Raw genomic sequence first — 17325 nt, forward strand, 5'->3', positions numbered from 1 at the left:
TTGAGAAAGCCCTGTCCGGAATGATTTCGTTGGTGTTGGTTTGGGCAGAGGGCTAGACTCGATGACCTCCTGAGGTCTCTTCCAGCCCTAGGATTCTATGATTCATGACTTCTGCTGCTGCACCCCTTGTCCTGAGCCTTTTCACACACACCCCCCCCCCCCGCCTCTTACATTCCCAAATGCCTGTCCTGATTCCTGCATCCCCCTCCCACCACCACCACCCAGCCCCCCTGCCCTGAAGGACATGAGCAATGCCAGGTAAATCTTCTATTTATATAGAGACAATATGATATTTAAGTCTTAATATCTATCCCTTTTCTAATGGTTTCTAACATTTCATTTGTTTTTTTAATTGTCACTGCACATAGAGTGGATGTTTTCAGAGAACATGACAGTGACTCCAAGATTTCTTTCATGAGTGGTAGCAGCTAATTTAGACCCCATCTTTTCATTATCTAGAATTGGGATTATATTTTTCAATCTCCATTACTTTGCATTTATTAACATTGAATTTCATCTGCCATTTTATTGCCTGGTCACCTGATTTTGTGAAACCCCTTTGTAACTCTTTGTAGTCTGCTTTGGACTTAATTAAATTGAGTAGTTTTATACCATCTGTACATTTTGCCACCTCACCGTTTACCCCTTTTTCCAGTTCATATGAATATTTTGACTAGTGCTGGACCCAGTAAAGACCTCTGGGAGACACCACTATTTATCTTTCCCTGTTCTGAAAACTGACCATTTATTCTTACCTTTTTTCCTGTCTTTTACCAGTTATATATTCATGAAGGGACCTTTCCTCTTAACCCACAATAGTTTACATTTCTTAAGAGTCTTTGTTGAGGAATATTGTCAAAGGCTTTCTGAAAATCTAGTACATTATAGCCGCTAGATCTCCTTTGTCCACACACTTGTTGACCCCCACAAAGAATTCCCCAAAAGTGCATGTTCATCGAGGGCTGTGTCTACACTGGCATGAATTTCTGGAACTGCTTAAAACGGAATACTATTCCGTTTTCAGTTTTTCCAGAAAAGGAGCATCTACATTGGCAGGCTGCTTTTCCAGAAAGCCCTTTTTCCGGAAAAGCGTCTGTGGTCAATGTAGACGCGCTTTTCCGGAAAAGAGCCCCGATCGCCATTTTCGCAATCGGGGCTTTTTTGCGGAAAAGACTACTGGGCTGTCTACACTGGCCCTTTTCCGGAACAGTGTTCCGGAATAAGGACTTATGCCCGAGCGGGAGCAGAATAGTTTTTCCGGAATAGCGGCTGATTTTGTACAGTAGAGCGTCATTGCTTTTCCGGAAATTCAAGGGCCAGTGTAGACAGCTCGCAGCTTATTCCGCAGCTCGCGGCTGATTTTCCGGAATAAGTGGCCCAGTGTAGACACAGCCTATGTGTTTCATCATTCTGTGCTCCTTACAATTTTCAACCAGTTTACAAGATACTGAAGTTAGGCTTACCAAAATTGGTGTCACATTAGCTGTCCTCCAGTCATCTGGTTCAGAAGCTGATTTAAATGATGAGCTACAAACCAAAGTCAGTAGATCTGCCATTGCACATTTGAGTTCCTTCAGAACTCATAGCTCCATGCCATCTGGTCCTGGTGGCTTAATACTACCAAGTTTATCATTTGTTCCAAAACGTTCTCTACTGACACTTCAGTCTCGGTCAGTTCCTTAGATTTGTCACCTAGAAAGAATGGCTCAGGTTTGGGAATCTCCCCTCACAACCTCAATCATGAAGATCAATGAAACGAATAAATGTAGATTCTCTGCAAAGGCCTTATTATCCCTGAGTGCTCCTTTAGCATCTTGATCATTCAGTGGCCTTATTTGTGGTTTATTAGATTTCCTGATGCTGACAGACTTAAAAAACGTATTATTTTTTGAGTCTTTTGCTAGCTGTTCTTCAATTTTTATTTGGCCTTTTTAATTACATTTTTACACTTTACTTGCTAAGTTTATGTGGCTTTCTATTTTCTGCACTAGGATTTAACTTCCACTTTTTAAAGGATGCTTTTTTGCCTCTCACTTCTTCTGTTATTTTGTATCTGTTTGCATTTGCCAACAGCAGAACTCTACTTTTGCAGATTTATTTTTGGCTACCAATTGACTGACTCTTGGGTCTTCAAATCTGCCCTCCTCACCTCCCAATTATTTCTATTATTCTGAAATTAACCTCCTCATTTTTTAGGTGTCAGTGCACAAAAATAAACTAGGCATTAGTGCAATGGGAAAAAATTGGACTCGTGTCCTTTATTTGATTCTTGATTACATAGAAATCTGGAATAGATGTGACAAACAGGAACGCTGATGTAAGACAACTAAACTTTATTTCCTGCCCCTCATTAGTGTTGCAAAGGTTTATGTTTATTATAAAGATTCTGCTTTCTTTAAAAAAAAATTAGAAATTCAAGCCCTGTCTAGGCTGAAAGATTCTTTGCTGATTGGTGGTGATTTAGTGAAATGATGACATCACATGAATTATGAGTGAAAGCTGGGTAATATAATGGAGTGAAAAACTTAAAAAACAATTAATAGTCTAGTAACATCTTAAAGACTAACAAAACATGTAGATGGTATCATGAGCTTTCATAGGCACAACCCACTTCTTCAGATGACTGGAGTATTAGCAGCCCGGATCCAAGAATAAATAAGGGAATGGAGGGAAGGAGGAAAAAAAAAGACGGTGAATAGATTGTTGAAGTAGTTACAAGAAGCTGATAAGAACAATTAGTGCCTCCATTGTTTGGTTGGTTGGTTAAGTCTTTAGGATGTGCCAGCCAGCCAATGTCTCTGTTCATTCCATTCGCATAAGGATTAAACTTGTAACTGAAGTTAAGTTCCAACTATTCCCTGTGTATTTGGCTTGTGGGATTGGCCTGAATCAACATGGTGACATGGAGATCCATTAATGAGTGCCCAGGCAGGTTAAAGTGTTCTCCAACAGGTTTCTGTGTATTGCCTTTTTGGATATCTGATTTGTGTCCATTAATTCTTTCCCAGAGACTGTCCAGTTTGGCCGATATACATGGCAGTGGGACATTGCTGGCATTTGATGGCATAGATTACATTAGTCGATGTGCAGTTAAATGAGCCCCTGATGTGGTGGCTGATGTTGTTGGGTACTGTGATAAAATCACTTGTGTAGATGTGTGGTCAGAGTTGGCACCGGAGCTGATTGCAGGGGTGGATTCCTGGATGATTATGATGGAGGTGTGTCGCATGATTACTGAAAAGAATTTGTATGAGGTTAAGGGGTTGTCTGTAGGCAAGGAGTGAGTTTTTCAACTATGATGACTTACTTTTTGGAAAAATTGAGCCTTGGATGTTTTTTTTTATGATCAAATTGTCTTCTTGTTTTGAACATTTAATTGATTGCCTTTAAAAGACTTAAAAGTCAAAATAGAAGCAAACTGTTTCAAAGTTATTGAAACCACCTGGAAACATTTCCAAATTATTCTCAGACCTTTGTTTTGCAAACATTTTAAAAGGTATTTGACTTTTTGTTTCAAGTCAGGATGGAAAAACCTTGAATATTTTCACAGGCTGGGAAAAGCATTTCATGATCAGCTCTGAGAGACCAGTCCTGTTCCCATAGGGCATGTCTACAATTGCAGCCTATTTCGGAATAGGGCTGCAAATGTAGGCATTCAGAATTGCAAATCAAGCCCAGGATTTAAATATCCTATGCTTGATTTGCATCTTCCCAGCCGGGCGCCTTTTTCTTTTCTTTTTTTTTTTTTAAATTTACAAGCCCAGAATACCTGCCCGCATCTACACACAGCAGTGAAACGGGCGTTCGAAATAAAGCCCTATTTTGAACTACCTGTTAAACCTCATTGCAGGAGGAATAACAGGTAGTTCGCAATAGGGCTTTATTTCAAACGCCCGTTTCACTGCCACGTGCAGTTATTCCAGGCTTGTAAATTTCAAAAAATGACACCCAGATGGGAAGATGCAAATCAAGCATGGGATATTTAAGTCCCGGGCTTTGTAGTGTTCCCCTGTACACTGTTTAGGGGGCAGTGTAGATGCACCTTGAGACCAAAGCACACCCTCACCCCTGAGCAAATTGTCTCAGACCATCTTTGGGCTGGGCTAGGCATTAACTGTGACTCTCGGAGAAATGAAGGTCGACTTGTTCTGCAGAAAACTGGTCACGTTGTGTCCTTACAATAAATGTATCTCCTTTAGCGTATTATGGAATGATACCCTTAGTCCTGGTCGCCTTGGCCTATATTATGATGAGAGGGAGAGACACTCTATGAAATTAAAGGCTGGTACATTTCCAGTAAGTTAAGCAATGCTCCGTAAAGCAGATAGCAAATCTGAGTGACTCCTTGCCACAGAATGTCAAAGACTCACATCTGACGGCTATTTTTAAATGGGCCTGGATAAATTTACCACCAGTAATAACAATGGTAGTTATGCAGGCTAAGATAATGGAGTAATCAACCTCTCACGCTTCAGTGTTCATGATAATTTATTGAAGGGCTGGATAAGGAAATTGCCCAAAAGCCGAGAATGGGTGATAGGGGATAGGTTACTTGATGATTCCCTGTTCTGTTCATTCCCTCCAGGGCCCACGGCGCTGGGTACTGACAGAATACAGGACACTGGTTTAGATGGATCTTTAGTTTGACCCAGTGTGGCCATGCTTATGTCACCCCCCCCATCCAAAGTATGGAACCAAATGAGTAAGTGGGTGAGAGAGAATTGTCATTCTCTAAAGTATTGGTCCTGACCACAGCCATAGCAGATTGCCTGACTTCATGGGCCAGAGTTGGGCCCTTGAAATCTCTACTGGAGCGCCATGCCATGCTGTGCACTCTGGTCAGCGCTCAGAGCTGCCGGGGGAGGTGCAGCGCTCTCTGGGAGATGCTGAAGACTTCCTAGTACCAACCCCGCCCCTTTCACCTGAGGTCCCGCCCCTTCTGGGCTTGCGGAGCAGGCCCCTCCCCCCTGCCTTGCCCAGCGGCCTGATGAGGCTTGTCTGCTTGGTTTTTATGTTGTTGCAAATTTTGACTCATCTGAAAAATCTTTCCTCACATTGACTTCACGGGGACCGTTAGCATGATTGTAGACTCATAGGGCTCGTCTACACTGGCCCCTTTTCCGGAAGGGGCATGTAAATTTCACCAGTCGTCGTAGGGAAATCCGCGGGGGATTTAAATATCCCCCGCGGCATTTAAATAAAAATGTCCGCCGCTTTTTTCTGGCTTTTAAAAAAGCCGGAAAAGAGCGTCTACACTGGCCCCGATCCTCCGGAAAAAGTGCCCTTTTCCGGAGGGTCTTATTCCTACTTTGAAGTAGGAATAAGACCCTCCGGAAAAGGGCACTTTTTCCGGAGGATCGGGGCCAGTGTAGATGCTCTTTTCCGGCTTTTTTAAAATCCCCCGCGGATTTCCCTACGACGACTGGTGAAATTTACATGCCTCTTCCGGAAAAGGGGCCAGTGTAGACGTAGCCATACAGTTTCAGGTCACAGTAGGCCACTGGATCATCTCATCTAGTGATTCTCAAACTTATTCGATCACACCTCCCTGCTGTGTAGTAGATTACACCTCCCACCCTCCTCCCCAGCCGTACAAATGCATACATCAATGTGTACGGCAGTGTTGCCTCACTTAATTCAGTTTTGGCTTCTTTGTTTTTCACCAGAACAGGGTTTGTTTTTTTTTTCCTATTGCATGAATGAGCCAACGATCCAGAGCAAAAACAAATCTGCATTTATGGTTGATGCTTACAATTAAATGTGCATCCCACACCATAGCAAATGGGGGCAACAATTTTGTGTAATGCTACACAATTTGAACAGAAATCTATCAAAAATGCATAGCACCACCTGAGGGCCTGGTATGTCTGGAGGAATCCACTTTGCCGGTTACTCATTGCTATGGGTAAAAAGTTCACTATTCCCTAAAGCTCCTCCATGGAATTCATTCCACACCAGTGTTCCCTGTAAGCTGAGCACTTGTGCAACTGCCCAGGCAAGATTCAAATGCTGCCCAGCTGATTAACTGAGCCCCCACAGCTAGGTTTTGTGTTTCTATTGGTGGTGCACATTTGCACATGCCTTGGTGCACATAAAAATTATTCCACACATGGATGGAACAGATTAGAGGGAATATTGCTCTGAACCCCCCAGTTTGTGAACTTCAGACCTAGACTGATCTCTTGTCTATCACAGGCCCTTAAATTTTATCCAGTTACTTCCATACATAGCAAAATAATATACATTTGGTTTCCACAAAGGATTCCCCGTCTCCTGGGGCTTTCAAATCATTCCTTCTCTTGGTAGTTTGTTCCAGTGGATAATCACATGCACTGTTCCAATTTGTGCATATTTTCTAATTTGAATGTCTGGTTTTTGCTTCCAGTGATGGCTTTTGTTCTGCCTTTCTCCATTAGATTAAGGAGCCCTTTAGTACCCACTATTTTCTCCCCATGAAAGTACTTATGTGCTACAATCAAGTTGCCTCTCCGTCTTCCTTTTTGATAAATTTAAACACAGTGAGGCCTTTACATTAAGGGTACGTCTATTCTACACACCTTTTTTGACAGAGGCTTTTTTGAAAGTATCTTTTGAAAAAGCCTCTGTCGAAAAAGAGCGTCTAGATTGCATAACGTGGATCGAAAAATCGATCTTCTTTTTTTGAAAAAGAGCATCCAGACTGCCGGACACTCTTTCGAAAGACAAAGGCACCCAGAAGTGCTTCTGGCAGGGCATGGGGGCAGCCTTTATTTCTAGGTGCTGCTGCCTGCTCTTTGCAGAGATGCATGCTTAAAGGGATCCCCCCCTGGACAACAGTTGCTCTGCTCCTGCTTCTGGCTTGCCTACTTCCTGGAGGGAAAGAAAAGCTGCTGCAGTGCTTGCTCTGGTTGCCCTGCTTCCTCGGACACCACAGCAGTTTATTTTTAAGGGTTTTTTTTCTGCTTTTCACTGTGTTTTTGGCCATGGAGCCTGAGCTGCCCCTGGGCAGGCGATGGCCCCCACACTCTGATGCTGGAAGTTCTGCTGAATCTTCATGAGACTATCATGATGTTTGTGGCAGAGCTGGATTCAGAGCCCAGCTTTGAGCCCCTCACTCGGGCTGCAGCCCCACTGCCCTTGCCGCCGAACTTATTCCTGCAGAGCTGAGTTTGTAGGCTGGACACCAGTTCAGACTGGTGGGACTGGCTTGTTATGGAGCAGTGGGACGATGAGCCACAGCCTCCCTGGAGCCCAGAAGGGTAAGCACTTTACCCTTACTGACTCTCACAGGTGGGAAGGGGAATGTCAACCTGGAAGGGGGGAGGGGAATGTCAACCTGGAAGTGGGGGGGGGGAGGCTCAGGGCTGAGAGTGCTGCCTGGATGAAGAGCCCCTGCCACCTTGGCTACAGAGGCCTGCTCGGAGATGGCCGCGCATGCAGGCTGGGACAGTAGGGGGCTGGGCAGGAGGTGGGGCTGTACCTGGGTCTGGGATGGCAGGGGGTGAGGGGGGACAGAGGGTGAAGGGGGGGCAGGGGACGAGGGGGGGCAGGCTGAGCAGGAGGAGCAGGAACAGGCACGGGACCGAGGAAGGCCATGGCTTCCTGGATAGCAGTGCAAACAGCAAACTCATCCAGCAAGCAACTGCGCCACTGTGCCTCCGCCTGCATCCTCTGGTTAAATACCTCGTGCATCCCTTGCAGGAACGAGATGTGCTGGCGTTGTCCATATTTGGAGATGTCCAAATATGTGTGCCAGTGCCGACGGGTTCCCTGCAGCCGTCTGGGTGGTGGGACAGGTGTGGCACTCCCCTCCTGGTCAGCTGGTCCAGCTGTGGAGGACAAGAAGGAAAAGTCGTCAGTCACGCATGCTCACACTTTCCCTGAGAGGGCATGCCCTCCTTCTCAGCAGTCAGTGCTTGTCCTCTAGGGTCAGAGGAGGCTGATGTGGTCTCAGTAAGGCATGGTGTGGCCTGGCCAGCAGCCACAGCTTCCCTGGAGCCCAGAAGATGTGCAGGCCACCATCCTGCTCCCCCTGCCCCCCCACCACACACACCCCATGGCCAAGCAGCACAGACAAGTGTCAGGCCACAGGCGGGGTTCCCACAGGTTGCTGAGAGGCCTAAAGCTGTGTGGCAATCTGTCGAAAATAGCATTATTCCTCGTAAAACGAGGTTTACCGCCATCGACAAAACCGCTGCATTCTGTCGATTTACTGTCGACAGAAGGTGGCAGCAGTCTAGATGCAGGTAAAGATTTTTCGAAAAAAGGTTACTTTTTTTGAAATTTCCCTGTAGTCTAGACACACCCTAAGATTCAGGGTTAGTCACATCAGTAACCCTTCATAGGCAGTAACATTCTGCTTATGCTTTCCCATCCTCAGGAGCGGCAACGGATGGGTGTGTATATTGTGTTAAATAGAAAAATCAATAGACTGGTTAAATGTTTGAGGATCAACTTTTTTTTCCTTTGTGTACCTGTACATACAGATTAGCTATGCTGCAATAAATCAATGTGTACAATCACTAGAGTGTGCTTTGCTGAAGGCATCTGAGGACAGTAGAGATAAATCAAAGGTTTTATCATTTCTTCAGCACTATACTCGTGGCAAATTATTGATGAAACATTGTAATGTTCAGAATGTTTCTCTGAAAGGTCTGCCTGGCTTCCTGAGGTTCTAACAGACATTGCTGTGTTGCCAGTGATATTTTAAGCATCGGTAGTTATCTCAGTTCCTCCTCTAGAGGAGTCTATATAATGAAATGACCTTATCCTGCAAAGTCCTCCTCACAATGTGCTTTCATCAATTTGTCCTTACTCTTAGGATCTTAGCGTATCTTTTAAAAGTGGGTAAGATGGAGAAGCTGAAGCAGAAATTGTACATTTACCTTGGCAAAAACAGACTCCATAATTCATCGCTACCGGTTGGTTGTAACTCCATTGGTTGTAGCAATGTCTGAAGCTCTCGGAGAGGGTTCTGGTATTTTTAAACATGTGTTGTCTTAGGACTTTTCTACACTGTGCACTATATGGGGATGTGATTTCAAAAGTTCACTAACATATTGCACATTATTTGGTCCATGTAGATCCTGCTGGTTCCATAGAGCACTTCAGTATAGCTTTGTTTCAAACAGCACCATGGTAACACTCACGCAGGGCCTAAGTGGACCAATTAATGTTCAACTTATTGCACTTTAGAAATCCACACACCTCTCCCCACATTACATTATCACACCACGTAGGCAAACCCTACTCAAAACATCATCTCTCCCTACAGCTGCAAACAAGGCCAGGAGGTTAAGGGACTTGCCCAAGGTTACACAGTAAGTCATGGGCAGAGCTAGAACCCAAGTCTGTCTAACTTACAAGCCTGCAGTCTAACCACTAGAACATGTTGGTTCATGCAAGTGATACTTGGTGCCTCTATTAGAGGTCTCAGCAGAGGCTCAAAGGGCTCACAAAGAAGCTACATTCAGCCTTGCAAAGGTGGTTCCTCCAGGTCAGAGCTCTGTCAAGGGAAGCTTGAATTCCCAATTCCTGTTCTCTGGTTAAAGAATTTGGCACCTTTCACCAGAACTTAAAGTCACTAATTTAAAACAATTAAATAAATATGGTGGGGAGAGCCTAATCAAGCTAGCAAAAGTCAGAACCAGCTCAAACTTTTATGCTGAATTTTAAACCTATCCTTTTACAGTCCCAGCAGGTCTGGAAATCTCTGCTGTGCTGCTGATCGTTAGCAAATCTCACAACTTCTGGGCCATCCCCTTACTAAGGAAACAAAGCTTTCTGGGCTGCCACTAAAAACCCTACAGTTCATTGTATGGCTCACAATGAGGACTGCAAATGACTCCCTATGGCTCTTAGTAGTGGAGGGCTGGTGAGTTCTAGGAGCTGTCTCTGTACAGAAAAGGAGTGGGGAGTAAAAGAGGCCTTTTTTGGAAGGAGAGAGGTACCAGTGAATCAAGGACTGTGATGAGGATAGGAGAGAGGAAACTGGTTTTCAAAGAGTGGAGAAAGCTGTGGGTTGAGGGAGGAACTAATGGAAAGTGAAAGATGAGGTTGCTCAGGAATGGGGCAATGAGAAGTATCCAAGAGGGGAGGAAGGGAAAAGGAAATACTGCCGTCAGTTGGATCAGCATGCGGATGTGGGAGACCTCCAGATCTTTGAACTTCTTGAGGTTTCCAGAAGCATCGAGGAGGCCATTGAGTTACCCTTTTAACAGAGTTGCTGGGAATTGTCAATCAATTAGATCAGTGGTTCTCCACCTTTTCCATACTGAGATTACCTGTGGATCCCGGTCCAAATTAGCAAATTAGGAAGGACAGGAAAGTTCAGTCCATCACTGCTCTGAACACTGGTGTTAACCACACAGCACAGAAAGATTCATACTGTGGTGAATTCATTCTCTCCTTCCATAGATTTTATTTTTAAAGCAAAATGCAGGACAATGTAGCACTTTAAAGACTAACAAGATAGTTTATTAGATGATGAGCTTTCGTGGGCCAGACCCACTTCCTCAGATCAAAAACCTGGGTCTGGCCCACGAAAGCTCATCATCTAATTAACCATCTTGTTAGTCTTTAAAGTGCTACATTGTCCTGCATTTTGCTTCAGCTACCCCAGACTAACACGGCTACATCTCTACCACTTTATTTTTAAAGGCTTCTTGGCCAAGAGTAGTAAATTGGAATGAATCAGAATTTTAATTTGACAGAAAATGATTATCGTATATTCACTGTGATTTTTTTCTCTCTCTCTCCACCCACACACCCACACGAAGCCTGCTTCAGGGAATTAGAAGGAAATGAGAGGTGCAGTCTATGTTGCCTGGAAAAAAGGCTATTTAAGTGATCTGCCATAGACTTGGTTAGAATATTAGTCAGTGAAACAGGTTTTCCAAAAAATGAGATTGCTCTGTGCACTTGCATATCCATTCAAACACCCAAAACAGACAGGTGGGAATGATGACATCTGTGAAGGAATAGGTATTTTGCTGTCTTCATAATTCATCCATAAATTAAATGCCTTTATTTTGAAATAAAAGGCCTGGTTCTGCACTTCTCTCAAGTTTCATACACGTTAGTCTCTGCCTGGTAAGAGCGCAGAATTATGTTTTACTTTCCATATACTACTATATAGCACAGTGTTCCCCAATTTTATTTGGCCATGGAACCCTTTTCAGCTTAAAAGAATGTTGCCAGACCCCGCCACAATTGGTCGCATACTTGCAGAAACTTTATTTTCGCTTCACAGAAGTACCAATTGGGAAACACTGCTATATAGAACCTAAAGGCATCACTTGATATTTGGTCCCCCTCACTTGAGATTGTTGCTATAAAAATGTACACTCCCAGCCTCAAAGAGCTTGCAATGTAAACAGAGAAGACAGAAGAAAAGAATGGGAGGAAACAAGCATTATTATCTCCATTGTAGAGAAGAGGGAATAAGTGACTTGACCAAGGTCACACAAGGAGTGTCTGTGGCATATCTGGGAACTGAACCCAGAATTTCTGAGCCACTTCCAGTTCCTGGACTTTCCTCTGCATGAAGCCTTAGGAATACAACTGGGCATAGGCTGAATATGTGAAGGGACTAGTTTTTAAAATGTTAAAAAACAAGGATTTGTTTAAAGATTGCCCAATTTGGAACAACCAGAACTTTTTCTCTGTATAGGGGACAGTGTTCCCTGTAAGGCTTCTAGCGACAGAAATATGCAAATGAGGCTAAGCATGGAATATCGCCGTACATCATTTGCATACCTGATGAGCTGCCATTTTGCAGAAGAGGCTCTTGTGCCAGAAGGAGCTGTCTACACTGCCCTTTCTTGTGCAAGAAAACCCCTCTTGCGCAATACCGTTATTCCTGAAAATAATTGGCGTAATGGCATTGCACAAGAGGGGTTTTCTTGTGCAAGAAGGGGCAGTGTAAACAGCTCCTTCTGGCGCAAGAACCTCTTCTGCAAAAATGGCGGCTCATGTATGCAAATGAGGCTTGGCGATATTCCACGCTTAGCCTCATTTGCATATTTCTGGCACAAGAAGCCGCAAGTATAAACATAGCCTACAAGTGGCTGCCACTGTGGTGTATTTCAGTGGCTCTAATGCAGAGGTTCTCAGACAGTTTCATAATGTGGGACACCTCTTAACAGAGGGAAGTTCTTGTGGACATGTCCCCTGTCATTCAACATTATCTTATATTTCTGTGAGAACTACAGCAATTGCTTACACGGAGAAATGATATTAGGGAAGCCGTAGTGTATATTTACCTGTGTCAAGCACAGTAAAGGTCTTGACATTTTTGAAAATGTTAATCACGTGGGGTAAAATTTCCAAATATTCCTAAAATCTCATTTTCAAAAGTGGCTTGGGTGCCTAAGTCTCATTGACTTTCCCTAACAATAAGTCACTTGTGAACATGAACCTCATGCTCTTAAATGTCACGCACTGCCTTCATTTGTACACACATCTACATTTGCACAGGTAATCCTCTCTCTTTCTCTCAGCTGGAGATGAAGAGGAGAACTGAGCCCAGGTAGCTGTCTAGCTTTCTGTAGGCTGAGAGTGAATGTGCCCCATACTAGTAATAACCGCAACCACACTTTGTGTGAGAACTTTTACGTTAGTTCTTTCGCCCAGCCACACTGTTTGAACCAGACTAGATTCTCATTGAGTTAGGAGCAGCAGGATGAAAAATCTTTGTTTACAATGTGAATTCAGATAAATTAGGCTTTCCAGGTGCTGTGATTGCCAATTTCCCCATACTACACTCCTATATTCATCAGTGTAAGAAAAACAAGTCCTGCTGTGAATCTGAAAAGGAAAATTGCTTTGAACCTTATCTCCTGGTATCCAGCTACAGACAAAAACAGAGAGTTATAGATTTTTGTGGCTCATATAACGTTTTGTGTATAAATTGATAGTCCTAGGTTTATAAGAACAGGGCTGTAATAGGGTAGGTTACATAGGATTACATACAGTCTCTGCTAGGCTAGCTTTTTAATATTCCTATTTTCCTGAAGGAAAAAAGAAAAAAAATGTGCCTCCAATGGGGCTGGAGCAACTATTTGAAGGGTTTAAATTATTAATGATTTTGTTACCAATGTGATCAACATATGAGACTGGAAATAATGACTTGGAGCTGTGACCAAGAGAATGGTAATAAGATCTTTGTAGCCCAAGGATTTCCTCAGAATGCTAATGAAAGAAAAATCTCTGGGAAGTTCCAAAGTGCTTGTCTTTCTGTCTGTGCCCTGTGCTTTCTCCACACAGAGATTCACAGTAAAGATTTTGCATGTATGGCCCAGGTTCTTTCCAGGATCCACAAGGATCCACCGGGAGTGGGGCTGAGAGTACAAATCGTGACTCCCTGAATCTCAACTTTGCCAGCTCAGCCCATTGACATAAGTTAGAGCAACCTTCCGGCTTCTTTAACTTTCACCAACTGGCTACATTTACTCTGAAACCCAGATCACAGCTGATAATGGGCATAGACGCCTTCCACCCCACTAAGGGGCCAGCTTGGTCCATTTTATGTCCACTAAGAATGCTCCCCCAACTTAAAGAAATCCCCGGCTAGCCAGTTAAGGACCAAGTATGCTGCATTTTTCTGCCTAAGCACAGCAATAAGATTAGAATCAGAAGGTGTGGGAAGTAGGGAAGAGGAGATAATCTAGTCCCCTGAGTGTTCAGGTTTAAAAGAGGAAACAAAGAGAGAAGCAAAGGAGCATTTGTGTGTGTGAGAAGATTTTGCTGAAACCTGCGACAAGGCGGATGTAAAGTTACAAATCAAACCTTACACTCACAGCCTCCTCGTGAATCTGGAGAGATTCCACTACCTTCAGGTCTCACTCCAGGTCACAAGAGCAGAACAGGAAGTGGAATCCATGCTCTCTCATCACATTTCAAAGAGGGTTGGACGCTCAGACAAAATGAACCTGAATATTAGGCCTTGTTTCCAGAGGTGCTCAGGCTGAAGTCAATGGGAGCTACAAGTGCTCGGGGCCTTTGAAACACAGGCCTTGATAGAGTGCAAAAAACAGCATCCTCCCTATGTTGTTTTGGTTCCAAGAATATGAAAAGGCTGCTGTTAAGCAAACTGTTAGCGTCATCTTTACCATGCACGCCAAGTTTCAGCCTGGTGCAATATGAAATAGCTGAGATAGGAAACCTTGGCTATCAAGATTCATAATGGAAGCGCTGACAGATGCTTAACTAGAACACTTTTAGACACCGATGACAGTATAATTTTGCCTTTATTTTCAGTTTGGTTGATAGAGAAAGAGATGAGAGAACAGAGCCCGAGACTCAGTGAGGAAATCATTGCAGGGATCAGACACTGTGCTGGGTGACAGTTCACTTTTTGACATAATCCTTGTTTCTGATTAAAACGGTGCCGTATTTTTCTGTAGATGGAAGGAGGGAGAATGACAAAATGTTATAAATGCCTTTGAAAGCAGAAAATAATTTTGAGCAAATGTAAACTGGAGTCAAGACCCATGTTTCTTTATTTTGACTAAGCAAAGCAGCAGGTAACATTTTGCTTTCACGTGGTACAAATTTCATTTACTTTCAGTAAGTTTTCAAATTAAGAAAAAGGAGATGCACAATGACAATAATTTCCTAGGGTATCACATTCTGCAGTGTGATGAGCCAGGATTTCAAATGGATTAAAATTAATAAGCAATTTAGCACTTCTCACACTTCCGCTATTTATGGTAACAAAACTGTTGAGGACAGGATAGCTGGTCTAAGGCCTGGAGACAGCTAGTGGTGTGGCTCCCAATTTTCAAATTGTTTGGAAAGATGGATCCTTGCACCTTTAGGCTACGTCTACACTGCACAGTTATTTCAAAATTACTTATTTCGAAATAGCACATCTACACTGCAGGGAAGCCTCAAAATTAGTCTGAGGCAGGCTTCTTTAATGTAGACGTGCTATCTCGATTTAGAGCCCCAGGAGAAATAACTTAGAATGGCCCTGGTATGGGGCTATTTCAAAATAGCAGACGTGGAGCGTCTACACACACCTTAGCTATTTCAGAATAGGTGTTATTCTTCTTAGAATGAGGTTTACAGAAGTTGGAATAAGCCATCCGTTATTTCGAAATTATTTTGAAATAATGTAATTGCTGTATAGACGCTCGCAGCTTTATTCCATTATTCCAAAATAACTTTGCTGTGTAGACAGACCCGTACTGACTTCAGTGTGGATTCATGTAAGCCTGGGAGCCCACCCAGTCTCTGGACTGAGGCTTCCTCCTAAAAGGGTGAAAACCATCCTAATGCAGAAGGGTTGGACCCATGAAAACTCATGATACCATCTACATATTTTGTTAGTCTTTAAGGTGCTGCTAGACCAGTGTTTCTCAACCAGTGGTACGAGTACCCTTAGGGGTACTCGAGAGAAGTCTGGGGGGGGGGGTACGTCAACACAACTGAAATTTGGAGAAAACTGAATTTTTGTTTTAAGTTTTACAGTGCTTTGTTATTTTTGTACTTTTTACACCCAAAAATTTCATTGCCTGCTTGTATACGATTAAGTTGTTTAAACAAATGTGTTGCAATGGTAAAAAAAATGTGTGTGTTTGAAAACTGTAGGTATTAGGGGGTAATTATTTTTTTTAAAAGGTGTACTTTATAAAAAAAGGTTGAGAAACACTGTGATAGACTATTCATTGTTTTTTAAGTTTTTCCAGTTACAGACTGGGGGTATGTCTACACTGCAATGCTATTTCGGGATACTGTAGATCACATTAGTGGATGTGCAGTTGTATGAGCCTCTGATGTGGTGGCTGATGTGGTTGGCTCCTGTGATGATATTGCTTGTGTAGATGTGTGGACAGAGTTGATTGCATCAGGGCTGATTGCAGGGGTGGGTCCCTGGATGATTATGATGGAGGTGTGCTGCGTGGTTACTGTGCTGCGTGGTTACAACCTATCCTGGAAAATGACCCCTCACTCTCACAGGCCTTGCGGGACAGGCCAGTCCTCACTTACAGACACCCCCCTAAACTCTTTCCAGTAACCATGCAGCACACCTCCATCATAATCATCCAGGAATCCACCCCTTCTGCCTGAGGCTCCGCCCCTTCTGCCTGAGGCTCCGCCCCTTCCAGTGGCCAACCTTCAAAAATTATTGCCCACCCCAGCCAAGAGAGTGGTTCTCAAACTGTGAGCCATGTGACTTCATTTTAATGAGGTCACTAGGGCTGGTGTTAGAGCTGCTGGGGGCTAAACCCCAAGTCCCATCACCTAGGACTGAAGCCAAAGCCCAAGGCAAGGATGGGCAATAGTTTTTGATGGAGATCCACTCCAAGATTTTGGGAAGTGGTCAAAAGCTGCACTTTCCTGTGGCGAGCTAGCGTCGGCTATGCCCAAAGCATTGCTGCCCTGTAGCTGCTGAAACGGAAGTAGGACATTTGCTTGCAAAGAGTTGTTGACCCTGTGACAACATCTTGTACGATAACGTTCTCTCCTCGATTGAGGTAGATGTACCCATCTGCCCGGGCAGTTACAAATCTAAAAATGCCGTGATGGTCAAGCCCTGCTAATTACCATAATATATGAGGACCTACAAATTGAAATGACTGAATTTCAGAGATCTAGGCCTAACCGCTAGTCTAACCTCTAACCTCTGAGCTTCCCTGAAGAAAAAAGATCAGTAAACTGGATATACTCTGAAGGGAGACGGGGCGAGGGGAAGGAGAGAGGAATGGTTTAGTATGTGGCTTGGGAAGAAAGGTTCATTCGAGCTGGATATAAGTCTAGAGATAAAAAAAACACTGAAGGGTAGAATGGGATGACTGTAAATCCAAGAAAGCAGCAAGAAGGAAAGAAGGGATTTTCCACTGGAATGGATTCTGACTATTGGTCTGAAGTTAAAAGAAGAAAAGTGTGGGGGCTAAATAAAGCCATCAAAAAAAAACCCAAGATGAAGCAATGATAAATTGCTTAGGAACCTGAGGTGTACCCTTTCTTAGGGGCAAGATTAGTCCAGGAAATGTCATGGCTCCTAGTATAGAATGCCTATAGAGGCGTGATCCAAAACCCATTGACGTTAGTGATCTTTGAACCCTGATTTCTCCAGTGAGAAGCACAAAGGACGTCCCAGCAATATTGTTCCATGAATAACCCCGTTTAAGAAAGAAGCATTAAACAAAGGTTGGGGAGGGAGGTATGGTTAATTATGGACATGGTGACTCAAATCTACCGTGGTCGGATACTGGAAACGCATTAATAAGTAAAACACATGAGCCAGCAAGACCAGCCCCAATTCTGTGTTCTTTGTGCACCCTCTCCTACTTCCATGCAATTTTTAAATAGGCCTGGAAAGTATGATTAGATTTAACG

At 43.6% G+C, this 17325-nt stretch overlaps 1 protein-coding gene and 1 long non-coding RNA gene across 2 annotated transcripts in view; one reads left to right on the top strand and one right to left on the bottom strand.

Moving 5' to 3' along the window:
* KAZN (kazrin, periplakin interacting protein) overlaps positions 1–17325 on the top strand; it is an 846942-nt gene that overhangs the window by 302474 nt on the left and 527143 nt on the right. The gene's annotated exons all lie outside the window — the stretch shown is intronic.
* The window catches only part of LOC102462858 (uncharacterized), an 82774-nt gene continuing 72957 nt past the window's right edge, over positions 7509–17325 (bottom strand). Inside the window, exon 7 of the long non-coding RNA XR_012897317.1 lies at positions 7509–7808. This is a non-coding gene — a long non-coding RNA (uncharacterized LOC102462858). The remainder of the gene's footprint in view (positions 7809–17325) is intronic.

Source organism: Pelodiscus sinensis, chromosome 23, assembly GCF_049634645.1.
Source record: "Pelodiscus sinensis isolate JC-2024 chromosome 23, ASM4963464v1, whole genome shotgun sequence".
Taxonomy (NCBI): domain Eukaryota; kingdom Metazoa; phylum Chordata; order Testudines; family Trionychidae; genus Pelodiscus; species Pelodiscus sinensis.